Consider the following 15751-nt stretch of genomic DNA (forward strand, 5'->3'; position numbering starts at 1 on the left):
GGAGCGGGCACAGGAGCTTCAAGCGGAGAGTAGAAGCCATCGCCTTCAATTTCAGGTGCCATAGCTTCGATATAAGGTGGAGGAGATGCATACTCTGGAGAAAGAGAGTTGTCTGATCCATATTCAGGAGCCAAGGGTTCTTCACCGTTAGGAGAAGGAGAAGGAGAAGAGTATTCATATTCAGGAGCTAATGCTTCGATATAGGGGGGAGGAGAATTGTATTGATATGCTGAAGAGAGAAGGTCATCTCTTGCATAAGGGGAAGGAGAAGAGTATTGTGGTGAGAGAGAGTCATATTGGGTTTGATCAGGAGCTTGAGCAAATGAAGTTTCAATTGGGTATGTAGGTGTGGTGTTTGCTAATGATGAGAGCTCATCAGATTGGTCTTTAGGCTTGGTTTCACTGCCTAATGATAGCTTATATGGATCTGTAGGTTCAGTTGCATTTGTTGGCATGGTAAGAATTACTGCTAATAAGAGGACTATAAGCATGAAGAAACCTTTTTTTGAGAATTCTGCCATGTTAAAGGTATTGGCGAGAGAGAGAGAACTTGAATGTAGAAAATGAATGCAAATGCGTGAATTTGAAGCAAATACAATGTATGCTATAAAATTGGGAAAGTATTTTAGGAAAAGAAGTCGGAGAACTCCACGTTTTGAAGAAAGGAGAAGAGTTTAAATACGTGTTTGAGAGAAACAGGCATTGCTTTCAGGATGGCGAATGGAAGGTCCATGAAATAATGGTGGCAAATGGAAAATGGGTTCTCATTCGCGTTTCAATTTTCAAGATTAATTAGAGAATACGACAACATTTATTGTATTTAATGAGACCTCAAGTGGTTCTGAAAAGATTGTAAATTAGAATTATTTCCAAATAATAAAGATTATACCATTCATGATCAGCAAAATATATATATATATATATATATATATATATCACTTACTTAGTGATTCCCAATTTTTTTTTTAAGTAAAAACGATAATAAACTTTATTATTTATACAAAATCATATTTTACAATGAAGAATAAAAAAGAATGACATTCTTCTAACCAAAGAATAACCTATTCTTTCTCTTTTGCAATACTAGCCAAAACTAGAGAAGCACGATTACATGGTAAAGATATGCTAAAAAAAGAAAGAAAAAAAAAAAAAGTGTACTAAACATGCCTTTGGTATTTAGTTTTAACTATGGGTGTACATTCACCCATCAATCTCATAAACTCAACCAAACCCAACCAACTTGATTCCTCAATTGGGTTTTAATGGGTTGATGAATTAGATTGTAAATTTTTGTGAAGCTTGTATTGGATTAGTTTCAAGTAAGAAAAATCTTTCAACCCACGTAACTGAACTCATGATTTTAATAGATTGAAAATACATAGATTTTTAGATTTGTTAATTTATTTTGGATTTATGAATTTATTACTTTAATATATTTTGAGACTTAGTACCCGTTTGGATAGTGCTGAAAAGCACTATCCCTGTGTCTGTGTCTGCGTCTGCGTTTGTGTTTTTTTTTTTTGTTTTTTTTGTTTTTTTTGTTTTGAGAAACACGTTTCAGCAAAGCCAATGCACAAGACCCACTGGAAGTGCAGTGAGTCCTGTGCATTGTTCACGAGGAGGAAGTATACTCTGTTACGGGTGTATACTTCCTCCCACTCACAGTTGTGTGGGTTCTGTGCATTGTTCACGAGGAGGAAGTATACTCTGTTACGGGTGTATACTTCCTCCCACTCACAGTTGTGTGGGTCCCACCAGCTGTGAGTGTGAGGAATTATACACCCATAACAGGGTGTATTTTTCCGTTCACGAGATCAACAAACTTCTTTTTTCAGTAAAACTTTCATTAAAAATAAGTTTCACAAGTATACGTGCTTGTGATGTGTGGGGTGTGGGAGGCAAGGGCCAAGATTCAAGTTTCCTGAAGGAGCTTCACACACATATACACTTAGATTAGGCTAAAGTAGAATTTCTATCTTATATAAAATATATATATATATATATATATATATATATATATATATATATTTTGCTACAATGTTTTTAGTTTTCAGCAAAATAAGCGGTATCCAAACACACCTTTAGTTTCAATAAATTCGACTGACGAATTATAAGGCTCAATTGTGTAAATTTTAATCATTTGACAAAAATAGCTTAAAAAATTTAATGAGAACCTTTTTTTTTGCTATTAGGTTTGACAAAATGGTGTTTATCCAACAACCCGACCCAATCTACCCCAACTCTTAAGATTGGGAAATCTCCAAACCAACCCATGTATACTCCTACTTTTATCCAAATATACTTTCTCCTTAAAACGTACCTAATATTGCTTGTAATTTTTTTATTTAAAAAAAATTCAAATTACAAGTTTAAACCTTCACTTGTTTATGGCAACTCATATTTGTGTGAAATAGTTTTATTGACAATCAAGTGGTGTAAAACCTGCCAACGCCCTTTAGGGCTATTAACAAGTGGGTTACCTTGTAATCTCTTGTACCAGGGTTCAATCCCGCAAACTTACTCAATCAAAATGATGTTAATAAATCTTTATATATTAATTTCGGGATTAAGCATGAAGTAGTCATTCTCATATCAATAATTTTTTTTCTTTAAAAAAAAAATCAGTACAACACAAACCCTAGTTTCACAACATTCTAATTTACCTTTTCTAGTTGAAATATATATCAATTGATTTTTTTTTTTGGAGAAATAGTTTCAACCAATGGACAATTTATACCTTTGATTAGGATCTTCAATGTCATAATAACACATCAATTCTGAAATACTACTCGCACCATAGAATACCCCAAATCAACCCAAATCTTATCAGAGAATAAATAACTGTTTCACATCAGGGCAATTGAAGCAAAATCAAGCAAATTGAACCATAAAATAAGAAAGATGGCCTGAATCACTGGCATATGGCTGCATCTAGATCAGAAGCTGTTTTCACCCTAAATCTTCATATAGCCAGAAACAACACATAGCATGCAATAGCTGCCTTCAGTTTTGGGTTTTTTTTAAACAAAATGGAGCTTGAAACCATGACCTGATCCTTTACTTCGATATTATTGTAGGAGAATGATGTGCCATTTGAGCTAGAACATCTTTGAATTCTAACACATACAAAAAGCTAAAATAGCACTTACAGACTACAATAATGTACTAGATAAATAATGCCAACATATCAATGTTACAAAATAAGTTTAATACATTAATAAGTAAATATGAATTGAATTAACGTAGAGCAGGGCACAATCCTAGTACACAGGTTATATACGGTGGGAGTGCCTAGAGAGAATAAAAGCAAAAAAAATCCTTGGTATTCGGTATACAATGATTTAAAAAAATTGGAGAAGCAGTCCACAAAATATTCAGTGCAACGAAGTTGACTACATCAAAAGCAACCCACTAACTGATTCAGTGTTAAAAGTTTGAACAAAATAACAGGCCATTCAGATTACCAAGACAACAATGTAGACAGCAGTATCAAATAGAGATATAACTAGTGATGGTATTGACGAATATGGAACTGACGAAGATAAGTATAGACGAAGTTGCCTTCACGGACGAACATGACCAGTATCCACGTCATCAAAAAGAGTTAAGGCCATTGAATGCTGCCAATAAAGCCTCAACCGTTACAAGACCAGCTGGACGAACCAACGGGAAGGCATTAACGCCCATTACTCCCCTGAAGACGTTATCAGAAGAAGCATTAATGCCCCAACGGATACAATCCCCAAGGGTATATAAAACTCTCTCAACACCAAAACAAGGTACATACAAAAAACAACATCACAACCTGAATCATTTTTATTGGCATTTCGATTATTATCTTCTTCGATACTGACTTTATCATCGGAGGTGTTGTGGCAGGCACCACACCGGTGACCACTTTAGTGAATTCTTGCTCCCGCAGGGTCGTCAGAGTACTTCTAGGAGCCATTTGGACGAATCCCAAGAATCAATGAGATACCGTCTCATCGGGCTTGGCGCCGTCTCGTGGGAACGACTTTCTCATACAACCATAACGTGGTTCCTACCAGCCTCCAGATGGAATCTAACCAGACTCAACGGCCTTGGCGCAAAGCAAGTGCGAAACCTCGCAGCCACCGTCGAAGAACTCACCGCAGTAATCAAGAGATGAGACAGAGGTTACAGAAGAGGAGAACCGGCCAAGAGCCGTCCAAGAAGACGAAGTGGGATAGCCACTGAAGCGGAGCGACCGACGAGAACGGTAACCCCGTAGGAGCAGCATTCTCGACATCCTCCAAGAGATGAGGAAGGAGATGGATGAATTAAGAAACGCTATCAAAGAAAAGACCGATCGAAGCCTCGGATAAAATGGTCGAGCGACGGACTCCCCCTTTACCATGGCAAATTTAAAACGACCGGTACCCGCCGAAATTTCGACCGCCTCACGAGCCTTTGACGGGCTCAAAGATCCCCAAGATCACCTTAATACCTTCAAGACAACCTTAGGCCTTCAATCAGCCCCCCGACGAGATCATGTGTCGTTCATTCCCCACTACGCCGAAGGGAGCCGGACGAGAATGGTTCACGAGATTGCCCACTTCGTCCATCGACAACTTCTGAGTGCTAAGTAGTGCTTTCGCGCCATTTCGTCGGGGCAACGCCCCAAGAGACCAACGATCACCTACTCACTATTAAGCAAGGAGAGAGGGAGACCTTGCGATCGTATGTAAAACGCTTCACTCGGAGACTCTAGAAGTGGACGATGCGGTACGATAAGGTCCAAATTTAACGACATTTAAGGCAGTGGCTTAAGTCCAGAGAATTCGTCGTCCCGTTAGCAAAGAACCCGCCCCGACGATGGCAAGATGTTATTGAAAGCTCAAAAGTACATGAATGCCGAGGACGCACCGGCAGCCATCGTAGACGAGGGAAGCTAAAGACTCGAAGGAAGGAAGGAAGACGAACGCAGGGGACAAAAGCAGGAGCGTCCGAGCCGTCGGGGAGGTGACACCGACAGACGAAAAGACGAGAAAGCTCCACGACCGGTAAAATTCACGCCCCTAATTATGCCCGTTGACAAAATTTTGACACAGATCCAGATCAACACCACCTAAAGTGGCCGAGGCCCTTGCACTCGTCACCAAGTGTGCGGGACAAGAGCAAATACCGCCGATTCCACAAGGACCACGACCATTACACGGTGAAGATTGCCGAGATCCGAAGGGACGATAGAAGAACCGATACGTAAAGGAAAACTTCGAAGTATGTAAAGAAGTGGGGACTCTAACAGTTCAGCAGGGCGACACGAGTCAACGAGAGCCCTCGTCCAAAAATGAGAATCGCCGATCTCAACCACAAGAAGTGATAGGAGATATGCACGATAGCAGGAGGACCTTTCGCTGGGATCGTACAAGTCCCTCAAGAAAGCCTACCGTAGACAAGTAAACAAAGTGTCCATATGGAATCCCCATTGAAACAAAGATCGACAAACCAAGATATATTCTTCTCGCCGAAGAGGACGCAAGGGGAGTCAGCAGCCCCATAACGACCCTCCTCGGTGATAGCACTCACAATTGAAGGGTTCAATACTAAAAGGATCCTCGTCGACAACGGTAGCTCGTTGACATTATGTACCTATCGGCCTTCCAACAATTGAAACTAGGTCCCGGTAGATTGCGTCCGCTGAGTCCCCCTCGTCGCCTTTAGCGGCGACCGGTATACCCCAAGGGCATTGTGACACTAAAAGTCACGATAGGTGCCTACCCGAAGGGCAGATTCCGTCATCCGGACTTCCCGGTTGTAGATCGCCCTCTTCGTACAATGTGATCATCGGGAGGCCCACGCTCAACCAATGGAAGGCGCAACATCCACCTACCGCCTAAAGATAAATTCCCAACCGAAGACGGAGTCGGTGAGGTAAAAGGAGACCAAGTCTTGGCCGAGAATGCTACCAGCCGTGTTGGCCGCAGGAGAAAACCACACATGGACGATTGAAAGAGAAAAAGAAGACAACATGGAAGCCCTAGAAACGGTGGAACTCGCGAGGGGGAAAGCTCGAAGGTGACGAGGATAGGTACAACCATAAGCCCCGAGACGAGGAATGAACTCGTTCGTTTCCTTAAAGGAAATTTGGACGTATTTGCATGGAGTCACGAAGATATGCCAGGCATACCATGCCGTAATCCAAAGACGAGTTGAAGACAACATCCTCGAGAAAACCCGTCCAAATAGAAACGACGGTCTTTGCCCCCGAACGAAACCAAGCAATCATGGAAGAAGTTAGCGCATTGTTGCAGTAAACTTCATCCGAGAAGTTTATTATCCCGAATGGCCGGCCAACGTCGTGTTAAATGAAGAAAGCAAATAGAAAATGGAGAATGTGTGTAGACTTCACGGACCTAAACAAGGCCTGCCCGAAAGATAGTTTTCCCCCGCCGAGGATAGATCGCCTGGTAGACTCTACGGCCGGACATAAATTACTAACATTCATGGATGCATTTTCATGTTACAACCAGATAAAGATGGCCGAGGAAGATCAGAAAAACCGCTTTCATCACAAGCCAAGGACTCTACTCGCTATAAGGTAATGCCCTTCTGACTCGAAGAACGCAGAGCAACGTACCAAAGATTGGTGAACAAGATGTTCAAGAAGCAAATTGGAAGAAATATGGAAGTGTATGGACGATATGCTCGTCAAGAGCAAAGAAGAGTCGACTCACCCGGACGACTCGGGAGAGACATTTAATACCCTTCGGAAATACTCGCATGAAGCTCAACCCTAGTAAGTGTGTGTTCGGGGTAGCTTCGGGAAAATTCTTAGGGTTCATGGTATCCCAAAGGGGAATAGAAGCAACTGAGAAGGTGCAAGCGATACTCAACATGGCATCACCCAAAACCGTCAAAGAAGTCTAAAAGCTCACGGAAGGATAGTCGCATCGAATAGGTTCGTCTCTAAAGCGACGACAAGTGTCTCCCATTTTTCAAAACATTGAAGCAAGTGTTCGCCCGGACCGACGAGTGTGAGGCAGCTCTTCAAGAACTCAAGCGCTACCTAGGGCCGCCCATCTCGAGTCCCTCAAAAGTAGGGAAAGCCTTTATTTATACCCGGTACTCTTTCCTCCACAAATTTCGCTGCGGCCTTAATCCGAGAAGAAGACAAGAAGCAGCCCAGCTTATTATGTCACCAAGCCTTCCAAGGAGCAGAGGCCAAATACCCCTGATTGAGAAGATTGTTTTCGCCCCCTAATAGTGGCTTCACGAAAGCTACGACCATACTTCGAAGCACACCCTATCCTTGTAATGACGGATCAACCAATCAAAGAAATCCACGAGCAAGCCCGAAGCGGCCGGGAGAATGGTCCAACGGGCTATCGAACTCACGGCTCGACATCGAATACCATCCCAGACGGCCATTAAGGCGCAAGCTTTAGCGGACTTCATAGCAGAATTCACCCTCCCAACGATGGTGACGCATGGACGAGGCGAACAAAGCTGATCTATCTGACGACGGATCGTCAGCCCAAAAGAGGGGAGGAGTAGGGATCATTATAAACACCCCCAATGGAGAAAAACTCCAATATGGAGTCCAATTAAAATTCCCAGCAACCAACAACGAGGTTGAATACGAAGGCATACTGACGGGACTAAGACTTGGCAATGCTCTCGGGATTAAGAACTTGCTCATTCAGAGTGACTCGAAACTGGCGATAGGGCAGATCAGGGAAGAGTATGAGGCGAAGGAAGAAAGGATGCAGAAGTACCTCAAGTTGGTCAGACATCTAGCTCGTGGGTTCGACAAGTTGAATTTCGTCAGGATCCCGAGAAACCAGAATGCAGAGGCAGACGAGGTCACCAAGATGGCCTCGTCCATAGAAGAACCAACGAACAAGGGGATTCTCATGGAGATCCAGAAATACCCTAGCATTGAGGAGGTCCCAGTATTCCCCATCCAGAACATAGGTGGTTGGATGGCACCAATCGTTTCATACCTTCAAGACGGGCATCTCCCTCATGATCCAATGGAGGCCAAGAAGATTAAAGCAAGGGCGGCCAGGTTTACAATTTTGAATGATACCTTATACAAAAGAGGATTCTCCTTGCCTTATTTGAAGTGTATCGACGAGGAAGAAGCTAAGTACGTCCTCCACAAAATCCACGAGGGGATTTGCGGAGATCACGCCGGGCCCAGGTCCTTGGTAAGCAAAGTTATTAGAACAGGATATTTTTGGCCAACTATGCAGGCAAACGCTACGGAGCTCGTCAAGAGGTGCGATAAGTGCCAGAGGTTCGGGAATGTCCAGAGGCTGCCAGCAGAAAAGATGACAACGATTACCTCCCCCTGGCCATTCGCACAATGGGGGATTGATATCGTCGGCCCATTACCCCTGGGAAAAGGACAGGTACGATTCTTACTCATCGCTATTGACTACTTCACTAAATGGGTTGAAGCAGAAGCGATAGCAACAATCACAGAGGCAAGAACCCGTAGCTTCGTGTGGAGAAATATAATTTGCAGGTTCGGGATTCCGCAAACGATCATTTCAGATAATGGCCGAAGCTGACAAAATTGGGGATTCGAAACTTTTGCTCTGGGCTAGGTATCAAGAATAAGTTCTCGTCACCCGGCACCCGCCGCCCAATGGACGACGAAGTAACTAATCGAACGCCGCTCAGATCATCAAAGCACGACTAGACGAAGCTAAGGGCGCGTGGCCGAAGAATTGCCCAACTTCTTGTGGGCCTACAGACAACAACAAGAACCCCCACGGGAGAGACGCCTTCGGTGCTCACTTATGGCACCGGCGCAATCCCCGTCGATAAGGTGGGTATGGCAAGCTCCAGGCGAGAAGTATTCCGCGAGGAGAACAACGACGACTAGCTTCGAATCAACTGACCGCTTAGACGAGGTAAGGGACAAAGCCTCGAACATGACGACGAAGTATCGCGAAGATGATTGAATACTACAACAAAAGGGTCGCTAGAAGACTAGAAATTGGCGACCTCGTCTTACGTAAGGTGACGACCGCAACCGGAAACTCCGCCCACGGAAACTCGGTCCCACTTGGGAAGGACCATACAAAGTCGTGCACTACTCCCGACAAGGTAGCTATCACTGAGACCCTAGACTACGAAAACTCCCACGACCTTGGAACATAGAACACTTGAAGAAATACCACCCACAGATGTAAATCGAGAATGTACCAATTCCTCAAAATTAATGAAATAATGGTTCAAATAAAGTGTTCGTGCAGGTACCAAGTCCCGGAGACCCAAAAAAAAAAAAAAAAGCCTAAGTAATAAGATTCCGCCTCGACGGATGTACATTACTGATGAAGGCAAAAAAAAAAAAAAAAAGACTAAGTAATAAGATTCCGCCTCGACGGATGTACATTACTGACGAAGGCAAAATCAAAAAAAAGCCTAAGTAATAAGATTCCGCATCGACGGATGTACATTACTGATGAAGGCAAAATAAAAAAAAAAGCCTGAGTAATAAGATTCCGCATCGACGGATGTACATTACTGACGAAGGCAAAAAAAAGAAAAAGAAAAAAGAAGCCTAAGTAATAAGATTCCGCCTCGACGGATGTACATTACTGACGAAGGCAAAATCAAAGAAAAAAAGCCTAAGTAATAAGATTCCGCCTCGACGGATGTACATTACTGACGAAGGCAAAATCAAAAAGAAAAAAAAGCCTAAGTAATAAGATTCCGTCTCGACGGATGTACATTACTAACGAAGGCAAAAAAAAAAAAAAAGCCTAAGTAATAAGATTCCGCCTCGACGGATGTACATTACTGACGAAGGCAAAATCAAAGAAAAAAAGCCTAAGTAATAAGATTCCGCCTCGACGGATGTACATTACTGACGAAGGCAAAATAAAAAAGAAAAAAAAGCCTAAGTAATAAGATTCCGCCTCGACGGATGTACATTACTGACGAAGGCAAAATCAAAAAAAAAAAGCCTAAGTAATAAGATTCCGCCTCGACGGATGTACATTACTGACGAAGGCAAAATAAAAAAGAAAAAAAAGCCTAAGTAATAAGATTCCGCCTCGACGGATGTACATTACTGACGAAGGCAAAATCAAAAAAAAAAAGCCTAAGTAATAAGATTCCGCCTCGACGGATGTACATTACTGACGACGGCAAAAAAAAAAAAAAAGCCTAAGTAATAAGATTCCGCATCGACGGATGTACATTACTGACGACGGATGTAATATACGCCTAAGTACAGAGGAAAGCTTAAGCAATGACGAGCATACATTGATGGTGAACGCAAAATTGACACACAGGTGAACATGTCCAAGTAGATACGATATCATAAAAGCCTAAAACCAAAGGCCATTGTTCAAAAAAAAAAAAAAAAACCCATAAACACTGGGCTAAAAATACACATAAAAATTTCTAGTTGTCCAGAAAATTAAGCCTGAAAAACATGTCAGGCACCAAAAAAAAAAAAAAAAAAAAAAAAGAAGAAACAAACTTCTTAATAACAGGTTCAAACGCCCGGATCGGCATCGTCTTCAGCTGGGGCATCGAATACGCTAGCATCAGGGACGTCCCCAGGAGCTTTGGCGGCGGCGGCTAGGGCGTCCTCGTCAGCAGAGATCTCCTTGTCGACCTCCTCCATATCCAGCGCCTCCAAATCTACCCCGGAAGGATGCTTGATGCAATACCTCCTCAAGAGCTCGAACCCCTTAAAGTACCAGCTGAAGAGCACGGAGTTGTACTCTTCGGTCTGCTGGAAGCCCTCGATGGCCCTAGTGGCGACGACCTTAATTTTTCCTTCGCTGCTCGCGAGCCGCTTCGTCCTTTTCCCAAAACCACCGCTCGCTCAACCTTAAGATCGTCGCCCAGCTTTTTGACCTCGTCCTTGTATTGGTGAATGTCCTCCATCGCGGTTGTTAGATCCCTCTTCAGCCTCGAGTTCTCCATCTCCAGGACTTTGATCCGAGAAAGCAAAGACTCGACCTTGGCTTCCTGAGCTTGATACTCCGCTGAAAAATGGAAGGCTTCCCCTAACACCTAAAAAAAAAAAAAAGGCATGCAAAAGAATAAATGAGAAAGGGATGGGCATATATGTAAAGGCGTCATGAGAAACAAACAGGTTACCTGGACGAGTTTATGGATGTGACGACCCATCAACTCAGCTGGAGTCGAACCTGAAAGCACCTTCAGGTCCTCAGCATTCACGACCCTATGCGCCAGATCCATCGCCAACCTCTCGTCATCCCAAATAGTGGACGAGCCGGCGGCCTCCTTTCCTTTATCCGATGTGCGAGGCCTCTTGGAAGCAGATGTCGGGATTTCTTCTACCGAAGTGGCCGGAGAAGCCGTCCTCGTCGTCTCGGCACCCGAAACCACGGGTGTGGTCGAGGCCGTAGGAGTGACGGAAGCAACTTTACCCTTCACACGAACCACCTTCTTCCCGAGGTTCGACAAGGGTTCGTCTTTCTTGGACCTCATTTTCTCATACATACCTTTGTTGAATTTCGTCGTCATCTCTGCAAAAGGGAAAGATTTTGTAAGGGAAAGAGCAAATCAAACAAGTACAGCCTCAAGGTCGAGACCGACGAACTCAGAAGCTTACTCTTCTTTCCCTCGATATCAAGGCTCCGTAAGACGTAGGGAGACGGATCGAGGCTGAGGTTGTAGAAAGCGAGTGTCCTCGGTCTACCAAGTCGTCCTAATTTTCAATGGACTCGGGAATACGTGATGGCCGCCTCGACGCGCTCCTTGTACCTACTTTTCAACTTCGGTCTTCGCTTAGCCGCACAAGAACGAAGGAAATTAGCAACAATCATCAAAAAATATATATGTAAAAAAAAGCGAGAAAGGAGATCGACGCACCTAAGGCTCCGGGTTCCCCACCGACGAAGCAACCCGGGATCTCACCCCAAATACCCCGGCTAGAGGGAGTCTCAAAATTGTCCCCGACACAAACACAAATCTGGACTTCCAAGCATTCGAAGGACGAAGGTAAGCCCTTGACGATCTTGGTTCTTCTCTCCCAAGGTACTAGCTCGTAATACCCGTACTCTTTGGACTCTTTTAGACGGTATAAATAAACGAGCTCATTTACCTTAATCATATCCCCGTTAGCGGCCAACCATATTTCCATACAGTTGACCACTATTCTCCACGAATTGGGCATAAGCTGCCCGGGGGCAATCCCCAGATATGCCAGGAGCTCCATCACAAACGGATGGACAGGAAGCCTAAGTCCACAAGTGAAAGCGGCCTCGTAGAAGCACACTTCACCGGGGAAAAACGTGCAAGCCCTGTCGTCGTCAGTAGGGTGACGAACACGGACCCGCCCTGGGAACTGAAACCTATCCCTAAACCTAAAGACCCCCCTAAGCGAGCAAAGAGAAAAGAAATTGAAGGACAAGCTTCCCTAACCTCTAAATTACTGACCATGAACCCCCAGTCTAAAAAGAAGAATACTAAAATTCCCACAAAAAAGAAAGAAGAAACAAACAAAAACACAAAAAAAAAACCAGAAATCAGATACTTGCGAAGAAGGAAAAAAGAAGGAAGGAGAGGAAGAAGAAGCTTACCTCGAAAAAGCGAGAAGCCCAACAGCCAAGCAAATCACCAAAAAGAAGCAAAGAAATGTACGAAGGGGGTGCTTAGAGGAGAAGAACTGGAGTTTGGAAGAAAATAAAAAGTAAAGTGCAGAGAAAGGAGTTTAAAAACCAAATAGAAGTGAAAACCGAAAATCGGCGGGAAACCCAAGGGTCAGTCCCTTTCCAACCACATCACGCCACGTGGCCACAACCCACGTAACGCCGCTATAACGCATTTAATGCGGCACGAAATCCCAAAGGGCAAAAAAAAAAAAAAAACTGTTCGGTTTCCATGATCGTCACTGACGACCATGAAGCCCGGGGGCATCTGATGGTATTGACGAATATGGAACTGACGAATATAAGTATAGACGAAGCTGCCTTCACGGACGAACATGACCAGTATCCACGTCATCAAAAAGAGTTAAGGCCATTGAATGCTGCCAATAAAGCCTCAACTGTTACAAGACCAGCTGGACGAACCAACGGGAAGGCATTAACGCCCATTACTCCCCTGAAGACGTTATCAGAAGAAGCATTAATGCCCCAACGGATACAATCCCCAAGGGTATATAAAACCCTCTCAACATCAAAACAAGGTACATACAAAAAACAACATCACAACCTGAATCATTTTTATTGGTATTTCGATTATTATCTTCTTCAATACTGACTTTATCATCGGAGGTGTTGTGGCAGGCACCACACCGGTGACCACTTGAGTGAATTCTTGCTCCCGCAGGGTCGTCAGAGTACTTCCAGGAGCCATTTGGACGAATCCCAGCAAATCAACGAGATACTGCTTCATCAACTAGCCTTTGAATTTACAAGAAACCTTTGAATGAAGCAAGAGAGAACTTAGTTGCTCAAGGTGCTAGTCTCACATAGTCAGTTGTTCAGTATCCAGAAAAAGCATTTAGAAGATTCTTGATTTGCACGGAGCTCCATCCAAATGAGGTACAAATGCAGCTGTCATCTTTTCCCTTTTAATTCTGGGGCAAGAAATCAGCAAAAGTAGCTGATAAGACTCTCCCAGCCACTTCCTTATCCTTAACAGCGTCCTTCTATAAGTAAAAAAAATTAAGCTCCAACTAGAGGACCATTCAGATTTCCAAAATGTTTATAATCAATAAATGTCCAAGATCTTTTTTGTGCATATATATTGGTAATAGTAAGAAGAAAAAAAAAACTCAAATTGCAGGACATTTGGTGTACACAGGTTGTGCACCCTAATGTCAGCAATTCAGAGCATATATGTTGTCATACAGACTGGATGGTCTATTACTAATACTATCTAAAGGCACCCGGCAAAGTAAAGTTCCAACAAAATGGGATTTCACCCTCTCTGAGGTGTCTCCTGATCTTCGAAGGTCCTTCTATTCCTCTTCCCTCAATCTGCCATATCAAAAAAGCTGGAGCTAAACTCCATACTCTACTTCGAAAATGCATACATAGGTATTATCATCAAAATGAGCAAAAACAAAATAGTGATTAAAGAAATCTGACCTGTTTAGGTTGTTGTTGAGCGTTGTTGGGCAAAGAAAGAAGAAATATAAGTGAGCCCCCTTCTTTTATTTCCAAACACATGAAGCTTTGATGGGCAAGCAAACCTGATCCATTAATTAAAAAAACAAGCCAACATGGACAATTCAAATTGCTTGAACTTGAGTGTGAGTATAATGCTTTCTCTTGAATAGGCGATTGAGAGACCGTCATCCAATGGTTCTCTTCAGCTCTGAGATGGTAGATATCTTCCTATGCAAGGATGGTCTTTTAAGTTCAAATTCATTCCATTTAATGAATATAGTGGCTCTGCAGACTTTGTTTTTGTGTTTGCAAGAACCTTCATTTTACTATTTTACCTAAACTGAATGTAGTGATCTTGTTTGGGTGGTCTATGCTAAAAATAATACCTTCCATCATTGTAATTCTACGAAGAAGAAAAGGTAAGCTAGAGTGATTTCTGCCTAGTCTGCTTCCTGATATAACACGGCTTCAACAATTTTTTCTTTATTTAAGGAATGCTTTAAGATAAGCATTAAATTACAAGCAACAAGATGCCAAGACACATAAGCATACATTCCACCCTAAGTCAGAGGTTGAAGAAATCATGTACAATTAAACAATTTAGTCATGTGGGTGCGTGCTAAGAAGAGAAAATGCCATTTGGTCCAGAAACCATTAGCTTAAACAAGATGCAAAGTCTGTGATTGTATTATCGACGAAGCGTGCTAGTTTTATAAAATTGCTCCATATACCAAAGTAGGAATAGCAAAAAACTAAACACGTTCTTTTTAAATAATAGAAACAGTCAGCAATTCAATCAACTCAATACTACCACTAACCATGTAAGTCCTATTGTATAAAAAACAAATACAAAACCAACATTGCATAATAAAACTAATCACATTCTGTAGGAATAATATAATAGTAACAGTTAACAATAGAATAGAATTCATTCTAAGTTAAAGGAAAGGAAGAAGAAATTACTTGAATCAAGTTGTAGGGGAGGGGGAGTGGGGTATATAAACCAAAGCCTTATATTAAAAAATATGGATCGAACTCAGTATTCAAGAAACTAACTTTGTATTCTCAATGTCCCAAAAAAAACAAAAAGAGCTTCCTACTCTAAAACAAGTATACAAAAAAGTCGCCATGCAATGAGTAAATGTACAGCTACACTTCATCAAACAGCAGAAACCATATTTCATATCATTATAACACTTGGAAGTATTCGCTCCATCAAATTAAGATGATGCTGATCTGAAATCTCCATTTTTTTTAAACTAATGCTGAACCGAGTGGTATGATATTATCTACACGAACAGAATTGAAAAGCTTCCCAGCAGCTTCCACTGAGCATGGATTGAGGAAGTCCTTGATAATGAAAGCAATTGTAGAATGCGCCAGCTTATGGACCGTATAGACAAGCATAAGCGAGTTGAGGAGGACCAGATTCAAAGCAAAGGAAAAGCAAAGCTATTTCCGGAGAAGAAAGATCTTCGGGGAATGGGGTATCAAGGCAATCTTCCTAGGCGAGATTTTCCAAGTCATCCATTGCCAGCTAGGACCCCTTTGGTTAATTCACTGTTCAAGGAACCTATACATCAAATATTGGAGAAGATACGGAACGAACCATATTTTAGGCTGCCTAATAAAATGAGTGGAGATGCATCCTTGAGGAACCAAAGTCTTCATTG

Source organism: Castanea sativa, chromosome 9 (genome assembly GCF_040712315.1).
Source record: "Castanea sativa cultivar Marrone di Chiusa Pesio chromosome 9, ASM4071231v1".
NCBI lineage: Eukaryota > Viridiplantae > Streptophyta > Magnoliopsida > Fagales > Fagaceae > Castanea > Castanea sativa.